Source organism: Balaenoptera acutorostrata, chromosome 4 (genome assembly GCF_949987535.1).
Source record: "Balaenoptera acutorostrata chromosome 4, mBalAcu1.1, whole genome shotgun sequence".
In the NCBI taxonomy this organism is placed as follows: domain Eukaryota; kingdom Metazoa; phylum Chordata; class Mammalia; order Artiodactyla; family Balaenopteridae; genus Balaenoptera; species Balaenoptera acutorostrata.
In genome coordinates, this window is record NC_080067.1 from 88,024,424 (window position 1) to 88,046,869 (window position 22,446).

Below are 22,446 nucleotides of genomic sequence, written 5' to 3' on the forward strand. Positions count from 1 at the left end.
TTTCTCTATAGTGTCATCTGTCAGCCTAATGAGTTCTTTCGCAAGGCTGCCGTTTTCCTTGTATTGCCTGAGCTGGTATTCAAAAAAAACAATGTTGGGGAGGGAGTGTCGGCATCCTAACACTTCCTTGGCCGTCCCCTTCATGCCTTCCTGCCCCACATCGAACTCCGCACCCCTAGAACTCTCCTCCTCAGCTCTTTGGGAAAGAGTATACAGGCACTGAAGCCAACCAGGTTGGAAGATCAACCCCGCTTTTCTCACCAGCTGTGTCACCTTAAAGAAAGCTCTTAACTTCTTTGAGTCCCTTAAGATTATTAGAAGTGCTGAAGAGGCTGCACACAAGTCAAATGGGTATATTACCCCAGAAATCAGAGGGCCTCTTGATGTGAGTATACCAGTCACAAGTTTTAATCCTTTTCAAAGGTAGTGGAAAACGCTAGTGTCAAAAGGAAGGGAGACGTAAGAGGGAAGGAGTGGAGAGGAGAGATGGTGGGTGGGTGCTATTTACTGTGGGTCCATGGCAGTCTGAGTCCAAGGTCTCTACTAAAAGAAGAAAATTCAAACCGAACACTGCTATCTCCGGTCCATATCGATCTTCACCCATGCCGCCTGCTCCAGTTTTGTATCTAGAAAATGTATTGCTATAAGAATATACTTCATAACATGCATCACTGGTAGCATTTTCTTTCCACTCTTTTTTTCTCTCTCTCTGAATTTAAAAGACCTTAAGCCCTTGCTTGTTCTTTGGATGGAAAGAGGAAATACTTAACATTTTTCTAACATATATAATCTATGTTCTTATTTGCTACATAAGGCCTTAACACTTTTTCCTTGGAATACCTCTATGTTCTAATCTTTGGAATCTAAATTAGGCATTTGTATGCTACAAAGAAATCTCCCTGTGGCTTAATGTCTTTAAACTCTGTGTATTTATGCTCCTGTATCCTTTTAGGTTCCAGCAAAACATACATTTATAAAATGCTTTGTTATTTACACAGTATTTTCATATGAATTCTCACATCAAGGCCTCATGGAAACTGAGGTTCAGAAAAAGTTAGTAGCTTAACCAAGGTCACACAGCAATGAGATGTCAAATTAAAACCTGGGTTAGTTAGTCCCATTTCCATATACAAACTCATTTTGTACCCCTGATAAACTAGGGGGAAAAAAAGGTAACTATATATATTAAATTTACATAAAATTATATATATATATATAAAAACATGGTCACTCACACACGTATCCATCTAAGCTCTTTTTTCCCCTCTCCTTGGCATTTCATTAGTTCTCTCAGCAACTTTGTGAGTTTGAATAGCAATTTCAGTTTATAAACAGAAAACCTCAGACATTGTGAGGTGTTCAGTGAACTGAATATTTCTGTGTCTTGGAAAAATCTTCAGAATACTAAGGGGCACATTATTTAAGCATATAATTCTGGAGCTAGTAACCTCCCTCTGAGAAATCACATGTCTCCATAATTTTCACTAGCTCTTTTAAATCATAACAATAAAAAATGTTCGTAAAATATGTTTGTTGCTGTTTTTTTTTAAGATGGCAAATTGAGTCACGCATCATATATAAAGTGTGAAAACCCATCACCTCCTTCATGCAGGTGCTGTTCTAGGCACCAGTGTACACCCTACCTTTGTGATGACATGAAATGCCACAGAATCAAAATGAAAGAGACTTTACTTACTCGCAGATACGTGGGAACTAGATCCAGAAACGTTTTTCTTTGTGTTAGGCAAAGCATGTCCAATCATCTTTTGTAATTTTAAGTACAGAAGTGCTAGTAGCATTTTTCTATATGTTCTATTAAATTATTAGGCCTACGATTAAGATGCTTAGCAATTTCTCACTAACAGGGAAATCTTCACTGGGCAAATATCCCTATTTGTTGGGGGGGGGGGGGGTCCTTTGTTTCTGCAATAAGTAGGTCCAGCCTTTATGCCTTGTCACAGAAACTGACACCAAACCGGGCCTGGCTTCATTACCGAAGTCTAGTCTCTGCTCCAGGGGAATATGCATTTCTAGAAGATGACAAATCAGGAAAAAGACTCCAGGGAAGACTTACTCACAAGATTGAGGGAAAATATGATCCACTCAAGTGAGGTAGACCTGTCTTTGGACACTTCACTGAGTACAGCAACAATGATATGAAGCCAGGCCAGAAACATCAGGTCTGAACTTCAAGACCCCAAAGAGGGAATAAGTTGAATGGGCCAAGGCTGTTACAGTCCCAGAAGTGATTTTCCTCCAGTTTGGTGGCTGAGTAGCCTGTCTCACTGAACTTTGTTGACGGTACCATCCTCCAACTGGGAATCTGCCTTCCTTTGTTCTGTAATTGCCTTTGATGTAGCCTGTCCTGCAGCTTTGTCCCTGACCTGGTGTCTTTTTAACTTCTCTGGACTGAACAGAAGTCACTGACTTCTCCCCACCCCCAGAGGCTGAAGACCTTTTGGGAGTTAGTAATATAATCAGCCCCTCTGAACCACCTGCCCAAGTGTGGTTTCTGCCTTACTGTTCATCCTGCTTGTGAGACTGAACAGTTCCTAGGACTGACCACAAAGAGATTTTCTTCCTCTTCCCCTTTGTCTTACCCTTTGCTTACTACATTGACATATCTCATCCTGTTGCTGCCTCTGCCTCCAACCTTTTACAGACCCCATCTAAGCATATTCCTTCTCCCCTCACCCATGTCATCAGTCCTCTCCCTGCATTCCCAGAACTCCTGCCTTTTTAATTATAATACACACGATTTTCTCCCCCCTGAATTCCTTCATGCTGTTTTGTTTTCCCTTTCAAGGCTGCTCTCCCTGTATCCCTAATCTGAGCCTTTTTCCTTCCTTTATAGCTTGAGGGACTCAAAACTAGTATTTATACTCCTTCTTCTACTCTGGACCAGAGCCATTGACAGCCCCCCCTCAAATGATACTCACCCCTCTCATTTCTACCCAAAGCCCTTATACTTACTGGGTCTTGGAGCTGCCTAAATGGAGTAGAGTTGGAGGAATCCTCATTACTATTCAAGGAACAGTAAAGGAGAGGAATCTTTCACGCAATTTAGCAAAAGAACAGGGGAGGGGAGAAGGTAGTCAGGAAAATGTGATCCTGTATATTTCCCATGAAGATATTGTTGTATGTGGAATTCCCTTCATGTATTCATTCATTCTTTTTTTTTTAAGATGTTTATAGTACTTTTTTTTTTTTTAAAGAAATTCACGTTCTTTTATTTATTTATTTATTTATTTATGGCTGTGTTGAGTCTTCGTCTCTGTGCGAGGGCTTTCTCTAGTTGCGGCAAGTGGGGACCACTCTTCATCGCGGTGTGCGGGCCTCTCACTATCGTGGCCTCTCTTGTTGCGGAGCACAGGCTCCAGACGCGCAGGCTCAGTAATTGTGGCTCACGGGCCCAGTTGCTCCGTGGCATGTGGGATCTTCCCAGACCAGGGCTCGAACCCGTGTCCCCTGCATTGGCAGGCAGATTCTCAACCACTGCGCCACCAGGGAAGCCCTATAGTACTTATTTTGCTCTGAGCATTATGTTGGGTTCTGGATAGCTAAGAATATCAGGTATTTATGTGTGCCAAGCAAAGTGGTAAACACTTTACAACCGCTTTCTCATTTAAGCCTCAAAATAACCCAGAGTATCCTCACTTTAAGGAGTGATGATCAGTCAAGTTGAATAGCTTGCTAAAACATTCACACAGTTAATAAAGTAACTCTACTATATTATTTTGCTTCTCAGGTTAGGATCAAGTGTATTGTATATTATGGCAATTTTTAAGTGCCATCAGGACATTTCCTATTTCTAAAGGATGGGGGTAGACTTCCAAACAACCAATACGCAAACTACCTGTTGGTAAATTAGGAACTGACTCTAGGCTACTTGTCTTAGGGATATTGTTATTGATTTATACGTTATAAACTCACTCTTATCTATATATTGCATTTGAAAGCCAAAAGAGTATATAAATGAAGTATGAAGCCCAATCACAAATTGAAAAGGATTAAAAAAGGTGCTATTACAGAAGGCATCAAATTAAAAATAGAACAAGTGGGCTAGGGACTTCCCTGGTGGTGCAGTGGTTAAGAATCCGCCTGCCAAAGCTGGGGACATGGGTTAGATCCCTGGTCCGGGAAGAGCCCACATGCTGTGGAGCAATGAAGCCCGTGCCCACAACTACCGAGCCTGCACTCTAGAGCCCGCGAGCCACAACTACTGAGCCCATGTGCCACAACTAGTGAAGCCTGCATGCCTAGAGCCCATGCTCCACAAGAGAAGCCACTGCAATGAGAAGCCCACACACTGCAACAGAGTAGCCCCCGCTCACCGCAACTAGAGAAAGCCCGCGCGCAACAACAAAGACCCAACACAGCCAAAAATAAATAAATTTATATATTAAAAAAAAAAAAGAACAAGTGGGTTAGGTGGAGAATACGAGCCAGTTGCAAACTACCTCCATATGGAATTTTCCAATCCAGCTATGAAATGATCTTCCTGGTTACTCCTGCCGTGGCTTTGTATAACTGCTGGAAACAAGAGTATCATCCGACAGTCTGGTGCAAACACCATTTAAAAAAAGCAACCCTAGAATGTATCTGGGGGATTCTGCTGCGTTTACTTTTCCATCTTCCAATCAGAGATGCCTAGACTCTTCCCTGGACCAATGAAAGGGGATACTTTCAAAAGATGCTCTCAAGCTGTGGGACAGAGAATTTAAATGAGTTCAGTTTACCAGGGAGTGTTCAACTGTGTTTGGGCTCCCCCTAGCCTCCTGGAAGCGGATTCTCATTGCCTAAGCACTTTGGCTGAATGCTTAACTCAAAACGCTGTGTGCAGAAGAGCCAGATTTTTATCTCCTCTCTACCTCCCTTGTTTACTCTTCTGGACCCACTGTTGTTATTGCATTTAGCTCGGAGGCTGGATGGTCAGAAGAGGGTACTCAAGATAGAAAAGGAAAAGGCAAATGTTACTGTGGAAAATTGTTTTTAGAGATGCTTTAGGAATGTCTTACAAAGATAACATCAATTTCTCTTGTCAATATCTGTATTAGTTTTCCCCTCAGAGGGACTGGACTGAAAGTTCTCACGTATTAAAGCACCTGAGTCTCACATCTAACCTCTGCTAGTTTTACACGTAATGTCAATCCATCCTTCTGTAACCCGGCAGGCAGAGGGGATGGAGGGAGTCTGACAGAAAGCTGCATCAGACTTAGCAAAAGCAGCTACTTGGCAGCCGTGGAGAGAATTGTCCCAAAGGCACTCCCACACATCGAGAGCTTCTGCCAAGCAAGAGGAGCTTTAGGCATGGGGAAATTAGAGTTGTTTTACCTTTCTCTTCCTTACCGAAGCCTACGGTAAGTGTTCCTGTTGAAAGACAACGGAAGACATCCCCAAGCGGCTTCCAGCACCGTCAGAGCTCTGCCTTTGGGACACTGACGTTTCAGCGTGTTCCTTTCTTTCTTGTGTTCTGCCATTGCACTCAGGGAATTATAATGTGCCAAACAGATGTAGCATAATATATTGGTTAAATTGATCCATACTGTTATCCGTGGAGCAATGCTGACTAGGTAGAATGGAGTCACTTGTTTGTTTGAATGGAGTTTAATGAAGTCTTTGAGTCTGCAAATATTAATTCAGCACCTGCTAGGTGCAAGGCACTATTCTGGGAATCAGAACATCCAGAATCATTCAGTTGCCTTCTCTGCCCTTAAGGACCTGGCCACCTAGTGGAGGAAGACGGGCTCCTATGCGCTAAGGGGATGGCAAGGCAGAGCGGGACATGGAGGTTAATAAAAAGGAGATGCTATGGGCATAGGGGCAGGGGAGACACAAATGCCTGTGACGGGCATGAGGTCAGGAGAGAGGCATCAGGGACAACTTCAGAGAATGAAGAACATTTGAACAAAAGCTGGCAGAATGGATGGGTTTCAACAGGCCTGACAAAGAGATCACAGCAATATGGGAAGAAGGAACTCTTTGTCCAGAGACATGGGTGTGGGAAAGTTGATGAAGCCCTGCAGTGGTTTTCTGTGGCTCGGGTGAGAACGGCATAGATGGGGCGCTCCAGAAAGAGTGGCAGGAGGGGTGTGGCCTGATTGTGAAAGGCTTGGAACCCCATGCGAAGGAGTTTCCATTTATTGTGAAGGCATTGAGTACCCCATAGTGTTTCTGACTGAGGACTGGCCTTATTAGATTGATGTCATGGGGGGAAGTGTGAAGCCTCTGGAGACTGGACAAGAGAGGTGCACCGGATGCAGTTGGGGAGGATGGAGGAGGCAGCAGTCTGTCCCTGAGGGGGAGGAGGAGGCTCTGAATTGGAGCAGGGATGCTGGGACCCAGAAGGGAATGGGCAGTGCAGCTCAGCCTGGGGGTCCTCCCTCAGCTCAGATCATTCTTGGGCTGCCCCACAGGTGGGTTTTACCTTCACTGTGCTACATTGTATTTAATACCTAACGACTGTACCATTCTCTGGTTTTATGCTGGCATTCTTTTCAACAAAGCTTCACATAAATCTAGCTTTCTATTAGTTTCTACTCCTAACACACTCATAATCCTCTTTCCTACTCTTCATGTGAAATCTATTTTATGCTGAGTGATATAGTTACCCACAGCAAACTGGCTCATTTTCTAGATTCAGAAATGTTAAACAAATGAATAACAACAACCACCAAGAACCCCACCGTGCAATAACGTTCCTACAGTGACCAACACTGTAACAAAAAAGATGGACACAGGTGTTGGGAGACTTAACCCTCCGTCACATTTGCCTCCTACATCTCTCAGCCCACTACAGTCACACATGAATTAACAATATCAACAATATGCACAACCTCTTCTGTCCTTCCATGTTGTATAACGTACTTTAGGGCTATAGGGTTAAGCAACATTTAGATAATTAATGCAAGTCTGCTGTCATAATGCAGAAATTGTGCCAAAATGTATGTGGAAGAATATAGATGGATTCAACACATTCATATCTGCAGAAAAATTGAGAGGCTATGTCAAAATAAAACATCACTGTGCATGGTTTACTTTTTATTTTTGCTCAAATTATTAGACAAATTTCAAGGTGAGCAGTATGCCTGAATTGGAGACAGATGAGGGTTATTTATTTATACCTAATTCCAGTTAGAAAATATGAAATCATCATTTCTAAAATAAATATGATTCTGTATAAGCATTACTATAGATTTGAAATGATACAGAATACTTTCTTCCAGACCCATGTAGACAGTGCAGTAAGTGCAAAGATGTTTAAGAGTTCAAAGAGAATATTTAGGTGTCAGTGTGTCACGGCAGTCCTTCCTCTCATAAGCAGCAAGGTCAGCTCCAGCACCAGAGAGATGGGTAGCTGCTCCACGTGGCCAGCCCTGCCTTCTTTCATTTTGGAACATGCAGAGAGTCAGATCCTGCACAGAAAGACTTAATGCCTTCTGGTGTCTCTTTCTACTCTGTGATTCTGTGGTTCCTGGTGGCTCCTAGAGGATCCTGGGCTGAGCACTGATGCCACCTGAGGGCAGGTGAGCAATCCCTGACGTGTTAACAAAAGCACACACAGGAAAGCTTAACAACAGGGCAGGTCAGAGAAACAAAATGGCAACCTCATTACTCAGCTTTGTGTTGTATTATCATTATATTAAACTTCCCCTGCTCTACAGACCACCCCTACTGTGGGTTAAAGAAATGCTACCTCTTTGCCCATTTTGTGAAATATGCTCCCAATAACTGCTCTCAGATCATCCGGTGAGCATCCCTCCCAGGGAGGCACCCGATTCCCTACTAGAGTTCTCTTTCTTCTGTGTTCTGGCCCTAGTTCAGAAGATCAAGTCCAACCCTGCCAATTACTACTTCAGGTGAGAGAGGTGCACGTGTTGGGTCACAGTCTCCAAACGACAAAGACAGAGCTCTGCTGAGGTGGACGGCAGGTGCAGAGAGGGCTGAGGGGGAGGGGTACCATGCTTTTTCCCAGAGATTCCCCACTCGAGTAGCTACTTTGTGATTTCTACAGATTAGCGCCAGCAAATTAGCATAATGACATTACCCAGATGCCTTTGCAGTTGTTTTCTTTCCAGGGTCGGTGTGACTGAGGTTAGAGAACGTAATGGATTAAGAAAAAGAGAGGGAAAATTACCATATTTAATATTTTTTTCCACAGAAATTGACATAGTTTATGGAGCAGAGGAATATAATGTAATTTACTCCTCCATCCCTGCTGGAAACGGGGTGGGGAGCGGTGAGGGGGAGCAGGGGATGCAAAGGATGAAGCACAGTAGTTACGGAGATGATGTAGCTGCTAAAGGGGCAACTCTCAGCATCTTCGGCTCTCAGGGGTGACAGCGAATGAAGCCAGGTTAGTTACCTGTAAAACCTGGGTGTGAGCAGATTAGCATTTCAGCGGAATGAAACTTGGGACGGTTCCTAGATAATGGATACATGAATGTGAGACAAAAGACCTTGATCATGGGGCCTGATCTGTGGCATGTGCAAAATCAGAATCACTGGTGGAGAACACCAGGGACAAGCATGCGAATCGCCTCACTCTATTACACACATACCAATTGCTATAATATTGAAGAAAATATTCATAAATCCCTTTTCCTTTCACTGCTTTATGCTTCATTGCCTTTTCCCCATTTGTGGTTTATAGATGGAATGAAGAAAAAAATAAAGCAGATGGTGAGAAGTGAGGCTGTTTCCTAAAGGCAGAAATGCAGGGTGGTCAAGAGGCAGGTCTTTCACATCCGGCAACTAGCTTAATTCCTGGCTCAATCTTACTAGCTCTATGACCTCAGGAAAGTTTCTTAATTTCTTTTAACTTCATCTATAGAATAGAAGTATTTTAAATTGATGACAGGAAAAGAATAGAAGCAAGTCAATTACCTCTGAGGCAGTGGGTATCCAAGAAAGCAAACTAAATAGTTTGGTGTGAGTTTGTGGAGGAGAGGATGGTGAAATTTAGAAAGAACCATCAGAATTAAGTAAATTTTTTTTTAAAGGTTTGCATTTTTTTTAAAATTTATTTATTTATGGCTGTGTTGGGTCTTCGTTTCTGTGCGAGGGCTTTCTCTAGTTGTGGCAAGCGGGGTCCACTCTTCATCGCGGTGCGCGGACCTCTCACTATCGCGGCCTCTCTTGTTGCGGAGCACAGGCTCCAGACGCGCAGGCTCAGTAATTATGGCTCACGGGCCCAGTTGCTCCGCGGCATGTGGGATCTTCCCAGACCAGGGCTCGAACCCGTGTCCCCTGCATTGGCAGGCAGACTCTCAACTACTGCGCCACCAGGGAAGACCCCTAAGTAAATTTTTATATAAATCATGCTAGTAGGTATATTCGCATGAAAACATGGCAAAGGTTTTACTAAATGCCGTTGTTCATACAGTTTAAATCCTTGATGCTAATTTTGGTTCGTCCCAAAGTCCTAAAGAACCAGAAATAGAAATATGTATAATGCAACAGTCAAAGATAAGGAGTTTGTCATCTGACCTTTTGGGGGCCCTAATGAATAAAAATAAGTAAATTCATACATAAATATTATAATATAAAGGAATTAGAACAAAGGAATAATTCCATTAAGTCAATTAGAGGAACTTGAGGAGGAGATGAAAATGATGATAACACAGAAGATGAGATGAAGGGAAGGAAATTTTCTTGCAACTAGTTTGTTTTCATAACTGGCCAAGCAGATGCTTCTTCCCCATGGTCTCATCCTTTAATTTGGGGAGGAAAAGGTATAAAGAAGTTTCCAGGTAAAGAAATGTAATTTAAGGCATGCACAGTGTTTACCTCTATGTGTAAATTCCAGAGGTTGCTCTTGGAAAAAATGAAGCCTGGTGGAAAAAACAAGAGTCAAGTCCTGGCTCTATTCCCTCTTTTTCTCCATTTATGCTTTAGAGATGGAACAGAAAACTGTAAAAGACAGATGATGGATGAGAATGTTTCCTAGACACAGCATTGCACATGGTTGTCTTGTGGAGGAAATGAGATACGTGGTTAAAATTTTTTTTTAATTATAAAGAGTCATTTAAGTATAAGACTATCCTCGTTATACTTTTAGTATTTTATAGTATTTAAGTGTACTAATCTTATTTACTCTTTCATTCATTCCTGCAGTTTCATCTACATAAGTTCCTAATCTGCTAATGTGAATACCAGATGAGAGTAGAGTTGCTATGGTTGTATTATCATTCAGGCTAACAGTATTCACATAGGCAGTATAGTCCATTCATGTAGATAATATAGGACAAATTCTGCCTTTCCACAGCACTTCTGTAGACTCCCTTTGATAAAAATTTGCAAGTATACCTCAGCAGCCTCAACACATTAAAAAAAAAAAAAAAAAGAAAGAATTGTTGGTTGTTTTTTTTTCCTCTGGGCCAAGAATTACATCTACTCATAAGCAATGGACTCTTTGGATAAATAATTAATGGTTACTTAACAAGAGTTTAGAGTTTTCCTGCTGTTGTTTTGATAACATTAAGTTCAGAAGGTGACTTTTTCAGGAAATGTGAGTGGCATTTACCTGAGGTAGCAGTGATTCATATTTGTCTGTTTTTAGGAAAGTTTTGTTTCATTATCATGAAGTAAAAAAAATAGAGCCTGAAGAAAATCAAAACAAATCCCATTTTAGAATGCCTGAAGCTTTGATTAAACTATCTTAGGGATGCTAGGTCCATTTAGTGCTTATACAATATTATTTATTTATGATTTTGATTTATGTGGAACTTCCAGTGAGAGCTCTCCTGTGAAAACTATCCTTGCAAGAATGGTATTCATGAATCAGTACTGAACTGTTTGCTTCTTACACTTGTGGTCCTGGGTTCTTGTACCTACATCCTTCAGAGGAGGCTTAAAACCCAAGGCTTAAAACCCATCATGGGTGATGGTTGAGGATCCCATGACACATCTGATAGAGTGGCAGGGTTAGTTTCAATGCCTGGCCAAATTCCAGTTTTGGTACTTATTCTTCATATTCCCAAGGTTCCTTGGAGAAGACATTTTGGGTTAAATTGTCTTGTTCTTATTTAGCTGCAACTGTTAAGCAGCTGCCTCATTGTGCTCTCCAGGTGGTAAAATTCCTATTGAAAACTGAGGGAGAATCGAAAAGTCAGAAGGGGGCAATAAAAAAGAACAATGCCAACAATGAGAGAGGCAGTAGGGATGCAATTAGAGTGTGTGGTAGTGAGCCTTTTAAGGCTGATGTTCACTATACACTTGGAAGGCAACAATGACCTTGGTTATTCTTAGAAAACTGTATTTTCTTCTCCCTTGTGGATGTTATCCGAGACTCCATGGAGCAGTATGACTCCTAGTTCTGGGTAAGAAGGGTCCCTCCATGAGTTTCCTGCTTTAGGGCATCCTCCCCTCCATCAGCTACACCCCCTCAAGGGGTGAGGAATCTTTAGGGGTCAAAGATATATGCCCATCCAGGGCCTGTGCCACCCCTTCTAGGCTGTGATCCAGGTTCAGAGGACTCCAAAATACCCTGCCCAAGAAGCCCTGAGCCTGCTTTCAGGGTCTGGCAGGAACTCTTCCCTGGGTCTGTTCTTGCAAGGACAAACTGTACCACTAGTGTGTGCATGTATAGGCCAGAGGGGTGGCCAACATTGCAGTTGTTTGCATGGGTGTAGCTAAAGCTTGGATGTGTAACCTATGGGTGTCCACATGGATGTGAGTCTCCTCATAGTGTTGACTGAGCCAGGGGTGGAAAGAAACAGGAGGAAGCCCATGGCTCAGAGGTTAGGGTCGGGGCCAGTTTTCTTTGTGGTACCATATGTTCTGGTACAGAATTCCAAGTGGTCTTAGACTTTTAAATTTTAATCCAGTCTTATAGGTCACTATGAAGGTATATTGTCAAGGTGGGAGGATAAAATATGTTTTATTAGCAGTTTGTTATCTTTATAATGATTAAATATTTAGACATATGGCATGTAGACCTCTAGTTGTAGCCTTGCCCCAGGCTCTAGAAACAAAGGCTGACCTGCCGTGGGGTCACACGTTCTCCTAACTCTTTTTTCTCTTTTTGTTGAAAATAATCTAGGCACTGAAACACTATTAAAACTTTATCATCTTATTTCAGTGACAACCTAAAAAAAAAAAGGTGTTTAGTTTACTTCCTGGACAGAAAGTTTTACTAGTAATCCTCCCCATAATGCCAAGCCTCAGAATGCTGTGCCTGCCCTGCGAGCTAAGAGATTCTACCCGAGCTTCTACCCATACTTGCTTCCATGTACTCACCGCACCCCTTTTCCAAGCTCATCATAGGAAGCCACGAGAACCTGCCTATGAAACGTTCAGGAAGCAGGGAAGAGCACACAGTTACAATGCGTCATTTTCATCCTCATCTCTCGGTGATACCTCCCTCCCTCAGTGACTTCCCTAAGCCATTGCCAAAGAGATGGCCAATCAGCCGATTCTGTGCCCAGCCATAAAGGAAAACTTGTGTATATTTAGTCCCTTCTACATTTTCTACCTCCAACTCACCTTCTGCACAACAAAGCAAAGATGTAGCTGAGATTATCCAAGAGAAAATAAGAATAATAGCTAACATGTACTGGGATCTTGTGAGCAGGCCTAGGCTAGGCACTATCGTGAGGTAGGTATAGGGATTATTACCATGTCACAGATGCCAAAATTGAGGATTATATAGTGTAAGTAATTTTTCAAACCCAGGAATTCTGACTCCAGAGCATACTCATTTAATCACTCCATGATTCTGCCTCAAGAATATCAGATTGCTTCTCCTTCCAACTCCACCCAAATCACCTTCAGCAGCCTCTACCCACTATTTTTAAAAGCTATTACTGGCTTCAAAAGAATTTGAAGTCTTGCGAATATGAAAGTAGTTATCGAGCTTCATTGTTATTACTTTCCTGGCTTTATTTTTTTTTTTTTTTTTCATGTAATGTCTGAAACATTTATATTAACATATTTCCATACATATTTCCATACAAATACAAATATAACATTTTTAGAAATTTCATGTAATGTCTGAAACATTTATATTAACATATTTCCATACAAATAACCCAATGAAAGTTTAGTATTAGTTGTTTTGTTTGTTTTTTTATACTGCAGGTTCTTATTAGGCATCAGTTTTATACACATCAGTGTATACATGTCAATCCCAATCGCCCAATTCAGCACACCACCATCCCCACCTCACCGCAGTTTTCCCCCCTTGGTGTCCATATGTCCATTCTCTACATCTGTGTCTCAACTTCTGCCCTGCAAACTGGCTCATCTGTACCATTTTTCTAAGTTCCACATACATGCATTAATATACGATATTTGTTTTTCTCTTTCTGACTTACTTCACTCTGTATGACAGTCTCTAGATCCATCCACGTCTCAACAAATGACTCAATTTCGTTCCTTTTTATGGCTGAGTAATATTCCATTGTATATATGTACCACAACTTCTTTATCCATTCGTCTGTTGATGGGCATTTAGGTTGCTTCCATGACCTGGCTATTGTAAATAGTGCTGCAATGAACATTCGGGTGCATGTGTCCTTTTGAATTATGGTTTTCTCTGGGTATATGCCCAGTAGTGGGATTGCTGGGTCATATGGTAATTCTATTTTTAGTTTTTTAAGGAACCTCCATATTGTTCTCCATAGTGGCTGTATCAATTTACATTCCCACCAACAGTGCAAGAGGGTTCCCTTTTCTCCACACCCTCTCCAGCATTTGTTGTTTGTAGATTTTCTGATGATGCCCATTCTAACAGGAGTGAGGTGATACCTCATTGTAGTTTTGATTTGCATTTCTCTAATAATTAGTGATGTTGAGCATCTTTTCATGTGCTTCGTGGCCGTCTGTATGTCTTCTTTGGAGAAATGTCTATTTAGGTCTTCTGCCCATTTTTGGATTGGGGTGTTTGTTTCTTTGATATTGAGCTGAATGAGCTGTTTATATATTTTGGAGATTAATCCTTTGTCAGTTGATTCATTTGCAAATATTTTCTCCCATTCTGAGGGTTGTCTTTTTGTCTTGTTTATGGTTTCCTTTGCTGTGCAAAAGCTTTGTAGTTTCATTAGGTCCCACTTGTTTATTTTTGTTTTTATTTCCATTACTCTAGGAGGTGGATCAAAAAAGATCTTGCTGTGATTTATGTCAAAGAGTGTTCTTCCTATGTTTTCCTCTAAGAGTTTTATAGTGTCCAGTCTTATATTTAGGTCTCTAATCCATTTTGAGTTTATTTTTGTGTATGGTGTTAGGGAGTATTCTAATTTCATTCTTTTACATGTAGCTGTCCAGTTTTCCCAGCACCACTTATTGAAGAGACTGTCTTTTCTCCATTGTATATCTTTGCCTCCTTTGTCATAGATTAGTTGACCATAGGTGCGTGGGTTAATCTCTGGGCTTTCTATCTTGTTCCATTGATCTATGTTTCTGTTTTTGTGCCAGTACCATATTGTCTTGATTACTGTAGCTTTGTAGTATAGTCTGAAGTCAGGGAGTCTGATTCCTCCAGCTCCATTTTTTTGCCTCAAGACTGCTTTGGCTATTCGGGGTCTTTTGTGTCTCCATACAAATTTTAAGATGATTTGTTCTAGCTCCGTAAAAAATGCCATTGGTAATTTGATAGGGATTGCATTGAATCTGTAGATTGCTTTGGGTAGTATACTCATTTTCACAATGTTGATTCTTCCAATCCAAGAACATGGTATATCTCTCCATCTATTTGTATCATCTTTAATTTCTTTCATCAGTGTCTTATAGTTTTCTGCATACAGGTCTTTTGTCTCCCTAGGTAGGTTTATTCCTAGGTATTTTATTTTTTTTGTTGCAATGGTAAATGGGAGTGTTTCCATAATTTCTCTTTCAGATTTTTCATCATTAGTGTATAGGAATGCAAGAGATTTCTGTGCATTAATTTTGTAACCTGCAACTTTACCATATTCATTAATTAGCTCTAGCAGTTTTCTGGTGGCAGTTTTAGGATTCTCTATGTATAGTATCATGTCATCCGCAAACAGTGACAGTTTTACTTCTTCTTTTCCAATTTGTATTCCTTTTATTTCTTTTTCTTCTCTGATTGCCGTGGCTAGGACTTCCAGAACTATGTTGAATAATAGTGGTGAGAGTGGACATCCTTGTCTCGTTCCTGATCTTAGAGGAAATGCTTTCAGTTTTTCACCATTGAGAATGATGTTTGCTGTGGGTTTGTCATATATGGCCTTTATTATGTTGAGGTAGGTTCCCTCTATGCCCACTTTCTGGAGAGTTTTTATCAGAAATGGGTGTTGAATTTTGTCAAAAGCTTTTTCTGCATCTATTGAGATGATCATATGGTTTTTATTCTTCAATTTGTTAATATGGTGTATCACATTGATTGATTTGCGTATATTGAAGAATCCTTGCATCCCTGGGATAAATCCCACTTGATCGTGGTGTATGATCCTTTTAATGTGTTGTTGGATTCTGTTTGCTAGTATTTTGTTGAGGATTTTTGCATCTATATTCATCAGTGATATTGGTCTGTAATTTTCTTTTTTTGTAGTGTCTTTGTCTGGTTTTGGTATCAGGGTGATGGTGGCCTCATAGAATGAGTTTGGGAGTGTTCCTTCTTCTGCAATTTTTTGGAAGAGTTTGAGAAGGATAGGTGTTAGCTCTTCTCTAAATGTTTGATAGAATTCACCTGTGAAGCCATCTGGTCCTGGACTTTTGTTTGTTGGAAGATTTTTAATCACAGTTTCAATTTCATTACTTGTGATTGGTCTGTTGATATTTTCTGTTTCTTCCTTATTCAGTCTTGGAAGTTTATACCTTTCTAAGAATTTGTCCATTTCTTCCAGGTTGTCCATTTTATTGGCATAAAGTTGCTTGTAGTAGTCTCTTAGGATGTTTTGTATTTCTGCGGTGTCTGTTGTAACTTCTCCTTTTTCGTTTCTGATTTTATTGATTTGAGTCCTCTCCCTCTTTTTCTTGATGAGTCTGGCTAATGGCTTATCAATTTTGTTTATCTTCTCAAAGAACCAACTTTTAGTTTTATTGATCTTTGCTATTGTTTTCTTTGTTTCTATTTCATTTATTTCTGCTCTGATCTTTATGATTTCTTTCCTTCTGCTAACTTTGGGTTTTGTTTGTTCTTCTTTCTCTAGTTTCTTTAGGTGTAAGGTTAGATTGTTTACTTGAGATTTTTCTTGTTTCTTTAGGTAGGCTTGTATAGCTATAAACCTCCCTCTTAGAACCGCTTTTGCTGCATCCCATAGGTTTTGGGTCGTCGTGTTTTCATTGTCATTTGTCTCTAGGTATTTTTTTATTTCCTGTTTGATTTCTTCAGTGATCTCTTGGTTATTTAGTAACGTATTGTTTAGCCTCCATGTGTTTGTCTTTTTTACGTTTTCTTCCCTGTAATTCATTTCTAATCTCATAGCGTTGTGGTCAGAAAAGATGCTTGATATGATTTCAATTTTCTTAAATTTACTGAGGCTTGATTTGTGACCCAAGATGTGATCTATCCTGGAGAATGTTCCGTGCGCACTTGAGAAGAACGTGTAATCTGCCGTTTTTGGATGGAATGTCCTATATATATCAATTAAATCTATCTGGTCTATTGTGTCATTTAAAGCTTCTGTTTCCTTATTTATTTTCATTTTGGATGATCTGTCCATTGGTGTAAGTGAGGTGTTAAAGTCCCCCACTATTATTGTGTTACTGTCGATTTCCTCTTTTATAGCTGTTAGCAGTTGCCTTATGTATTGAGGTGCTCCTATGTTGGGTGCATATATATTTATAATTGTTATATCTTCTTCTTGGATTGATCCCTGGATCATTATGTAGTGTCCTTCCTTGTCTCTTGTAACATTCTTTATTTTAAAGTCTATTTTATCTGATATGAGTATAGCTACTCCAGCTTTCTTTTGATTTCCATTTGCATGGAATATCTTTTTCCATCCCCTCACTTTCAGTCTGTATGTGTCCCTAGGTCTGAAGTGGGTCTCTTGTAGACAGCATATATATGGGTCTTGTTTTTGTATCCATTCAGCCAGTCTATGTCTTTTGGTTGGGGCATTTAATCCATTCACATTTAAGGTAATTATCGATATGTATGTTCCTATGACCATTTTCTTAATTGCTTTGGGTTTGTTTTTGTAGGTCCTTTTCTTCTCTTGTGTTTCCCACTTAGAGAAGTTCCTTTAGCATTTGTTGTAGAGCTGGTTTGGTGGTGCTGAATTCTCTTAGCTTTTGCTTGTCTGTAAAGCTTTTGATTTCTCCATCGAATCTGAATGAGATCCTTGCCGGGTAGAGTAATCTTGGTTGTAGGTTCTTCCCTTTCATCACTTTAAGCATATCATGCCACTCCCTTCTGGCTTGCAGAGTTTCTGCTGAGAAATCAGCTGTTAACCTTATGGGAGTTCCCTTGTATGTTATTTGTCGTTTTTCCCTTGCTGCTTTCAGTAATTTTTCTTTGTCTTTAATTTTTGCCACTTTGATTACTATGTGTCTCGGCGTGTTTCTCCTTGGGTTTATTCTGTATGGGACTCTCTGCGCTTCCTGGACTTGGGTGGCTATTTCCTTTCCCATGTTAGGGAAGTTTTCGACTATAATCTCTTCAAATATTTTCTCTGGTCCTTTCTCTCTCTCTTCTCCTTCTGGGACCCCTATAATGTGAATGTTGTTGCGTTTAATGTTGTCCCAGAGGTCTCTTAGGCTGTCTTCATTTCTTTTCATTCTTTTTTCTTTAGTCTGTTCTGCAGCAGTGAATTCCACCATTCTGTCTTCCAGGTCACTTATCCGTTCTTCTGCCTCAGTTATTCTGCTATTGATTCCTTCTAGTGTAGTTTTCATTTCAGTTATTGTATTGGTCATCTCTGTTTGTTTGTTCTTTAATTCTTCTAGGTCTTTGTTAATCATTTCTTGCATCTTCTCAATCTTTGCCTCCATTCTTATTCCGAGGTCCTGGATCATCTTCACTATCATTATTCTGAATTCTTTTTCTGGAAGGTTGCCTATCTCCACTTCATTTAGTTGTTTTTCTGGGGTTTTTTCTTGTTCCTTCATCTGGTACATAGCCCTCTGCCTTTTCATCTTCTCTGTCTTTCTGTAACTGTGGTTTTTGGACCACAGGCTGCAGGATTGTAGTTTTTCTTGCTTCTGTTGTCTGCCCTCTGGTGGTTGAGGCTATCTAAGAGGCTTGATGGGAGGCTCTGGTGGTGGGTAGAGCTGACTGTTGCTGTGGCGGTCAGAGCTCAGTAAAACCTTAATCCTCTTGACTGTTGATGGGTGGGGCTGGGTTCCCTCCCTGTTGCTGTGGCGGTCAGAGCTCAGTAAAACCTTAATCCACTTGACTGTTGATGGGTGGGGCTGGGTTCCCTCCCTGTTGGTTGTTTTGCCTGAGGCAACCCAACACTGGAGCCTACCCGTGCTCTTTGGTGGGGTTAATGGCAGACTCTGGGAGGGCTCACGCCAAGGAGAACTTCCCAGGACCTCTGCTGCCAGTGTCCTTATCCCCACGGTGAAACAGAGCCACCACTTGCCTCTGCAGGAGACCCCCCAACACCAGCAGGTACGTCTGGTTCAGTCTCCCCCAGGGTCACTGCTCCTTCCCCTGGGTCCCGATGCACACATTACTTTGTGTGTGCCCTCCAAGAGTGGGGTCTCTGTTTCCCCCAGTCCTGTCACAGTCCTGCAATCAATTCCCACTAGACTTCAAAGTCTGATTCTCTAGGAATTCCTCCTCCCGTTGCCGGACCCCCAGGTTGGGAAGCCTGACGTGGGGCTCAGAACCTTCACTCCAGTGGGTGGACTTCTGTGGTATAAGTGTTCGCCAGTCTGTGAGTCACCCACCCAGCAGTTATGGGATTTGATTTTACTCTGATTGCGCCCCTCCTACCGTCTCACTGTGGCTTCTCCTCTGTCCTTGGACATGGGGTATCCTCCTTGGTGAAGTCCAGGGTCTTCCTGTCAATGATTGTCCAGCAGCCAGTTGTGATTCTGGAGCTCTCGCAAGAGGGAGTGAGTGCACGTCCTTCTACTCCGCCATCTTGGTTCAAGAATCTCCTGGCTTTATTATGGCCCCTTACAAACTACATTAAAATATACTAGCCTCAAGTTCACTGTGCATCGGATGGTCGGTATTTTGGCCAAGAAATATGATTATGGTAGATTAGGCTTGGGTATCACAGAGTATGCCTGGTTGCTTTATTGAATCTGCAGATTTTTGACTAAGACAAGTCAATATTCAAAGGCACGTGCAGCCACATGAGCATTCAGCATCTCATTTCTCTTCCTCACAAGTCAGAGTGCGGAAATTTATAATACAATGTAATCATGTTTTAGTACTAGTACATAGGTTTAGATATGCATACTTATTTTATATAGGGATTTGTTGATGTTCATCCATTGGCTCTTGGTAACATGAGGACAAGTGTAGTAGTGTGTGGAAAAGCACTTTATATTCTCATAGTGCTTTCTTAGGACATACTCAGATGCATTTAATAACTAGCGGTGTTATAAAGGAATCTTACCATTTGATACCTCTTAGGAACTTGCGTCTTTAAAACTCTTTACTTACTTCAAAACCAAATGAGTCAGATAAACACCTTGAAATGCTTAAGCGAAGAAGACACATATCTTCCACTCAAGTAGACCCTAAGAATCCAGAAAGTTGTTCCTTGCTGTCCTAGCTGACTTCCTAAATGCAGTCATCCTAGCGGTCACCTTACACACTAAATCCCATCTAATCGTTTTCATTTACTAGAGTGCATTTGCTCAGTGTCCAACAAAACAGCAGCTACATGCAGGGGCTAAAATGTAGGGGCTCAGCTCACAAACCTCTGTGACAGCTCTGGTAAGTTCTACTGTATGTTGATAACAGCTTCATTTGTCCCATGCCCACTGAGAGGAACTCATTCCTTGTTTTCAGATTGGGTGGGATGAAAGCCAAGAGCCTCCAATGCCCATTGTGGATGTTAAGATAGAATATAAATCAGCAACATCCAATGGCAGATAGGAAATTCCAGAGTAGAAATCCCCAGTAGGACCAACACAGCTTTCATCTAAAGCAGGAAGTGATTTTTTTTTTTCCTCTAGAGACTGGGACTGCCCTGTTTGGCTCATCTGGTTTGTAGCATAAAAGATGTGTGAATTGGCTGGTAATTGGAGGAATTCTCATGTGGAGGAATGGGGAGTCACAGTTCAGTTAAGCCAAGGACCTTTGAAAAGTCTCAATACACCATAAAATGTGCCAGAGAGAAGTGCCAGCTGCAAGGGTGCTGATGCTGGGAGATTACTAGATGCTGGGTATGAGCATCTATGATCTAAGCAGTACAAGTCCCTCCTGATGATTTGTCAGATTGCTAATATGCTGTTTACTATTATGTCCCTGAGTTTCCCTGTTCTGTTTTGGACCGTGTTTCTCTGGCAAAAAAACATGTCTTCTCAGTAATGTTACAAACTAAGCATAAAACTGAAGGACAAAGAAAGATACAGCTTTTCTGTGTTAGACTTTTGAGTATGTCCAGGGACTAAGGGACCAGGGGCTTCTGAGTATAGTCCTTTTTGACAGATGTACAGCTGACTGGTAAGAATGATTAGATGCAGTACAGGATGTTTAAGGTCAGGGTGAGTGTTTTGATCACCTCCAGGCCTAGCAAAGTGGCCAGTCCACAATAAGGTCAATATATATTTGTTGAATAAATGAAGAAATGAAAGACTGATTAAATGATTAAATATATGAAGAGACCAGGCAATGTCTGACTTCTTCTGCATTTGATTGAGACATCGTTTTCTTGTAGTACAAGAAAATCTCTATGGAAGATATTTAAATGATTTTATCAGGGAGGATGACCAACAAACTATCAAATTATCAAAAATAATCTAAAGCTATAATGTCAGGACAAGGGGAAAGCAGGATTTGATTTACAAAACTTCAATGCATATACAACGTTTTAGAAACATGTCTTTTATATAATGCAAGTGTTTTTAACTTAAGATTGCAAAAACAAATTCATCATGAAATGATGTTTAAGTGGTTTTTTGTTGTTGTTCTTTCTTTCAGGTAAGTGAAAGATATCTTCTGAAGTGTTCTGCAGAAACTGTGCAGGTGGCAGACTTTTCTTAGAAGAAAAAAGAAGGCAGGGCTCCTTGAAATGGTAATATTTCAGCTGTTCCATACACACAGGAAGCATCTCACATGGCCAGCAAAGCTATTGTTTTTTCTTGTGTGGTTGTACCTGTTTATTTCACTACAATTTGATATGGCTTAAACCTCAAGGTCTGTGGGTTGTGCGTTTTTATCTGAATCCAAAGCTTCTGCAGCCCACCCTCAGCAGAAAGCTCTTTATATATGAAGTTCTTAAAATTGAAATGTCATTCTAAACAGATCTGACAATAACAGGCATATACAAGTTAGTCTAAATAGTGTGTGAAATATATATTACTTATGTAAATATATATCTGTAACTGTTTTCTTAAGTCTCTTCCTCTTGAATATGGAGTGCCTTATTTTTTATGTTAATGGCAACATTATCTGTTTAAAATATGCTCGTAGCCTGTGAGATTTCCAGTCTAACTGATAAGACAGTTGAAATGTACTACAGATTTTAGTAGTGATACTTGAATCTAGGTTACCATACTAGCTCCTTGAGAACTGGTAACTGATAAAATATTGGATTTTCAAAACCTCATACATACTCCTCAGCATGGAGTTATAACTCCAATTTAATAGTGTAAGATCTGAAAACACTTCACAGGAGGTCAGAAGCAAGGGGAGCAGAAATACCTAAATATTAAGTGAAAGCTTTATGAGATTATATTATTACAGTGGATTTTAGAAATATACAGTCATCCCTTGGTATCCACAGATGATTGGTTCTAAGATACCTCCCCTCCCCCAGCCCCACCACAGATAGCAAAATCTGAGGATGCTCAAGTCCTTTATATAAAATGGCATGGTATTTGCATATAACCTAGGCACATCCTTCTTTATACATTAAACTATCTCTAGATTACTTATAATACCTAAAACAATGTAAATGCTATGTAAATAGTTGTAAATATAATGTAGATACTATGTAAATAGTTGCTAGTGTGTGGCAAATTCAAATCTTGCTTTTTGGAACTTTCTGGATTTTTTAAAATAATTTTGATTTGTGGTTGGTTGAATCTGAGGGTGCAGATCCCATGGATATGGTGGGCTGACTGTAATTTGCTAAATGTACCTGTTTCTGAACTGAACTTGGGTCTACTCCTGCAATGTGCAGCAAAGCCAACCTACTGACACCCAGCTGTGATGAAGGAAAGTATAGTGTTTATTGTAGGGCCCCAAGCAAGGAGAACTGGCAGCTCATGCTTGAAAGAATCAAACTCCCCAATGGCTTTCAGGGAAGGGTTTTGAAAGACAATATGAGGAAGAGAGTCACAGGGTGCGTGATCAGCTTGTGCACAGTCCTCTGATTGGTTGATGGTGAGGTAACAGGGTGATGTTTCAGG